The sequence below is a fragment of the Gopherus flavomarginatus genome, chromosome 8 (genome assembly GCF_025201925.1).
Source record: "Gopherus flavomarginatus isolate rGopFla2 chromosome 8, rGopFla2.mat.asm, whole genome shotgun sequence".
NCBI lineage: Eukaryota > Metazoa > Chordata > Testudines > Testudinidae > Gopherus > Gopherus flavomarginatus.
In genome coordinates, this window is record NC_066624.1 from 55,262,834 (window position 1) to 55,267,668 (window position 4,835).

The 4,835-nt window shown below is 49.5% G+C and overlaps 1 long non-coding RNA gene across 2 annotated transcripts; it reads right to left on the reverse strand.

Annotated features, from left to right (window-relative positions):
* Positions 1-312: 312 nt before the first annotated feature.
* Positions 313-3,524, reverse strand: LOC127057088 (uncharacterized). Of its 2 annotated transcripts, XR_007775991.1 has the most exons (4): positions 3,360-3,524; positions 3,214-3,262; positions 1,816-1,896; positions 313-400 (listed from the first exon to the last, which is right to left on the reverse strand). It is a non-coding gene; the product is annotated as an uncharacterized LOC127057088 (long non-coding RNA). The 2 variants fall into 2 exon arrangements; XR_007775990.1 differs by lacking the exon at positions 3,360-3,524 and having other exon boundaries at positions 3,214-3,353.
* Positions 3,525-4,835: the final 1,311 nt, after the last annotated feature.

Genomic DNA, 4,835 nt, shown 5'->3' on the forward strand with positions numbered 1-4,835 from the left:
TAAAAAGTCCCTTTCTCTGTCTCTCATTCATTTTCTTTTCCTTATGCTGCTGTTTCTCTTTTTCCCCTTTCTTATTTATTTTGTCTGTTCTTTTCCTTCCCTTCGTGTTTTGTTTGGCGTTCCAGGTTTGGCTCAGTAAATTTTAAAGACATTTTTGTTTTCAGTTGGGCTCGGATCACTTTCTAAATTACTTCCGCAGCCCACCCCCATCTCCCCAATCACTCCCCACTTTCTAATTTTCCTTTGCTTTAGGAGGCCAAGCATGAGAAACGCTACATAGAGTAGCAAAAATATGCTACATACACTGCAGTATAAGCTGTAGGAAATAATATTATTATTTTAAGTGGCTTCAATGGCTGGTTCATGTTGTACTAATCTCTTATGGTTCAAATCCCCGTTCCTGCAATGAGACACAGAAATTGAAGTCAGTGTACCTTCTACATCAGTCTTAGCATCCAAACCCTGTCCAAATGCCTGAGGTCATTGCTACAACTCCAGTGTCTCCCCATTGCTAGTACCTGTACGGCTTCCCTGGTGGTAGAAATTCTCACAAAGACCAGGCATAGGTAGTTTAGCTACCTGTTCAGACCAGGTCCAGATAACACACTGGTTAAAATGCTGGTAGATGCTTGCACTCCCGCATTGTTACTACAGGGGGAGCTGCATTGGTGGTAGCTCAGAGGTCAAGTATTTGAAGAAAAATCTCTGTCTCTTGGGCCTTGTCCAGACTAAGAAAAGCCCAGCCTCCACTGGGAGACTGTAAATGTTCATCAGAACTGGATGCTCTTGAGCTGGTGCTGAGAGGTTTAACTACTATTGTAGACAGGAAAGAGTGGGCTGTGGCACTGAAGTCTCAAATGCTTTTTGCAGTGGGGCTGAAAAGGGCTTTGTCCTGTTTTCATGGACAACTAACGCTCCTGGGAGCTGCAGAGCCCCAGCGCAGCAAGGAAGGAGCCGGGGGGGGGTGCATGGGGGCCTCTGCCTGCATGCATCTGCTGCAGGAGCCCCCAGGAGCCCCCAGAAGGCAGGTCCTCCCTGCCAATCTGCTGCAGCGGCCCAAGCCTGACAAAGCCAGTGAGAGGACTCGGGGCGGGGGCCGCCGGGGTGGGGTAGGGAGGGGAGTGCTCACGGGGGGCTGTGCACCCTCCAGGGAGTTCAGGGGGCGGGAAGGGGGGAACCTGGTCTGGGGAGCAGCCCTTGGGCAAGGCTGGCCCCTGGGCAGGTTGGCCCCTGGGGTCTATAAAGACTCGTTGGGATTTGTCCCTCAATGAACCGATGCTATGCGGGGGAGTGGGGGGGGGGCAAGGTGGAAGTTTCACCCAGGGCACAACATATCCTTGCACCAGCTCTGTGTCACTCTAGTACAGTACAGTGTGGGGAGACCACTGAACGCTAGGTGGCAGCTCCAGAACACATCACAGCAACACTCTGTTGGAAAGGAACTAGAATCGCCCTTGCTCTGTCCCATTGTCACACAAGCTGGGTTCTGCAGAGTCTGTTACTGCTCTGTTCCACATCCCTAGCACAGAGCACGGAGGTGCTGAGGTCCTGGCAGGAGCAGGTACTACATGAGTTGAGTTTGGTGTTGTTCCTAGCACACCTGGCTGGTAAAGCAGGCTGCTGCTGCATGCTGCCACTACCCAGAAGCCACACAGGCCTGCAGCAGAAGCTGAGCCCTATCAGTGCCCTGTACCACTCTGTGCCTGGCTCAAGCCAGTGGGAAGCCCCTCCCCCACCTTCCTAACTAATTTATTGATTTAGAGGGGAAATAGTCCACCCTTGTCATTCCCTGATTCAATACGTCCTGGCTCTCACCTCTGCTTCCTCTCTCCCATCTCCTTCATGTACTCATCATGGCCAGTTGTCACGCTGATGTAACTGAGCTTCTGCATCAGCCTGCAATTAACAGGTGTTGTTACATGGGCTGTTAGCGATACAGTCTGATGATTCATGTCCCTGTCCCTTTTGATGTCTGCCAAAAGGGACAGGTCAGATTCAAGTCCCTGAATCCCAAATCCACTTGGATGGTTTCATTTAAAAGGTGCTTGATTTCTGGTTCAGATGTGGCCAGAATCTTAGGAGAGAAGCTGATCTCACAAACATTTCTACCCTAACACTTGTGAGATTTCAGTGTTATTTTAACAGGGAGGGCGAGAGGCCAGCCAGCCCTGATTACTGAAGAGGCACACTTAAGCAGGGGTCACTCAATTCCCTTAGAAAAGCAGCAGGGAGCTGCAGAGTGAGGGAATTTGCAGTGGGTAAACTCCAGCAGAGAATAGAGGAACTTGAAAACTTTATTTTAAATGTTTGTTAATTTAATAACACAGAAGCTTAGAAGGGATGGGGCGGGACGAAGAGTTTGTGAATTATTGAGGAAATCCCTTGAAGGGGGAAACTAAGGCAAGGCATGCCACCTACATAGCAACCTCCAGCCATGAGGGGGAAGCTGGGAGGAGGCCAGCCTGATGACGTTCATAAAATCAAGACAAGAGCTTTACATCTGATGGAGGCTTGACCCCGAACCCTGGCGCTGGTGCAGCCTCATACCAAACCTCAAAGGCTAGCCCGGAGGATACACCACAACATGAACCTGAGTGGTAGCCTAAACCAAATCCAGCTCGGAATAGTACCTTCCTCGCCAGCCCCTAACTTTCAGTAATTGGCAGTGCAACACTGGCAGTGCCATAAGCAAGGACCAAGCAGGTACAGGGAGCAGCCCATGTAGTGGATTTCCCCTGTTTACCTGGCATGCTAAACAGCACAGACATGGTTAATATGAAAACTTGTGATTTTATCTGGGTACTATTGCACAATAATATCTTGGACACTAGAAAGTAATGCCGAATACAGAGCAGGGAAAGTATTTTATTCTATGGTTTAAAGCACTATATACATTTATGAAAATATTATTAGTGATCATTAATTATTGACTGATTATTAACAAAGCTCCCCAGAGCAACCTAGCATCCTTTGTAAAGAGGAATTTAAATCTGGTCTGCTAACAGCGAACACCTAGGTTAGGAGTGACTGACAGTTACAGAATGCACACAGAAAGGAAAAAAGAAAGAAAGGTACATGCAACAGGTCTGGGATGATGATTTTTTCCATGCCAACTACCTAGATAAAATGAAACAGCCACAAATTATAGTAATACCAACTCTTCAAAACACATACACACACACATAAAAAGGGGCTGTCCCCAGCATTACATACCATTCTGTGAATCTGTCTAGCTTGCTGCAGGAGTCTGATCCACTGCCATCTATTTGTGAAAACAATCACCATTGAGAAGTTAGATTTTATTTTCTTGCCATGTAACAGAGCTGGATTCATTAGACAGCAAGGAACAGCTGCGTTACCTGTCACATGACTTGACATTATGGACGTGTCTTTGCTGTAGTCTGAACTCTGAATCTCTAGTGGAATGTTTTATGGCTCAGAAGCTGAAGACAGCCTTGCTAGCACCTCCCCCTTGGGTTTCATAGTTCCTCCTCTAACTTTCCTCAGGTTGCAAAGAAGCTGTCAGCACTGACGGGTGTGCTCCTTCTCAGTGAACTGCACTAGGGAAATGAAGGCAAATTCACTGATTTTCACTTCTTCTTTCTCTTCCCCCATATACCCCACCAAACGTGCTGCCCTTCCCCCCACCACACCCACTAGCCTTCCTGCATCCCATCCCTCCAAAAAGCCGTAACCCAACCCTCTCTTCCCACAGCCAGTTCCTATTCTGCCTTCCCACAGCAGCTTCTGGTTCAGTCCCTTAGCCCCGGGGCGCTGTCCCCTGGGTGCTGGTCGAAGATGACACTGAACTAGCAGCTTACGTGGGGAATGTGTATGGCGTGAGAAGAAGAACTTCACAGAGTAAAGAAGTAAGGTGAGAGAGGAGCCCTTCCAGGTCAGGGTCCCCCACCCCTTGTCATGGCTTTTGTAGAAACACTCTGGGGCCGCTGTGCTCACATCTTGGGGGAGTAATCTGGCCCCTGGACTTCCATAGAGTCTTGGATTTTTGGGTTCTTTATAAACAATATAAATAATGAGTCATTGGGCCAGAGAGAAAGAATGACTGTTGCCTAGTGGTTAGGGCACCCACTGGGAGGTGGGGGGACCCAGGGTCCAACCCCCTGCTCCACTGACTAATTATTTAGATGCAGCAGGAGAGATTGATAGGGTCCCACACCAGAGTCTCCCATCACCCAGTGGTTAGAGCACTCTCTTGAGAGGATTTGAGCAGGTGTCTCCCTCCTTTCTCCCCCTCTGGCAGAGGGAGGGGACTTGAATCCCAGTCTCCCACATCCCTGGTGAGTGCGCTACCCATGGGACTAAGAGTTATAAGGGTAGCTGCAGTAGCAACCTCCGCCCAGCCAGACTTTGAATGGGACCCAATCCAGCAGGCAGCCTCGGGGCACACCCACTGGCCCAAGCCCTAACAAAACTGATTTTCCCCCAATGTGTGCATTGCTCTCAGGCATAGACAGGAGATAGGCATCAGGATGCCCAGAGGGAGGCAGCAGCAGGAGTGTTCAGAGGCAGAAATTGAGGCACTGAGAGAGTTTTGTGAACTATAGAGGAGCCTAAAACCAGGACTTAAGCACCAAAATTGGTCACCTGAGTCCCTTTGTGAATCTAGGCCTTCCTCCCACTGTACCTTACTGCCCCACCTGGAAAGTGAGACACAGCATGTCCCCACCTCCAAGGCATGCGTGAAGAGTTGACAGCCATAAGGTCAGATATGATGTTCCCAGGGCCGGTGCAACCATTTAGGTGACTGGAGGGGCGGCATTTTCTTCGGTAGCGACTGTGGCGACCGGCATTTAGGCGGAGGGAGCTGGGGCAGG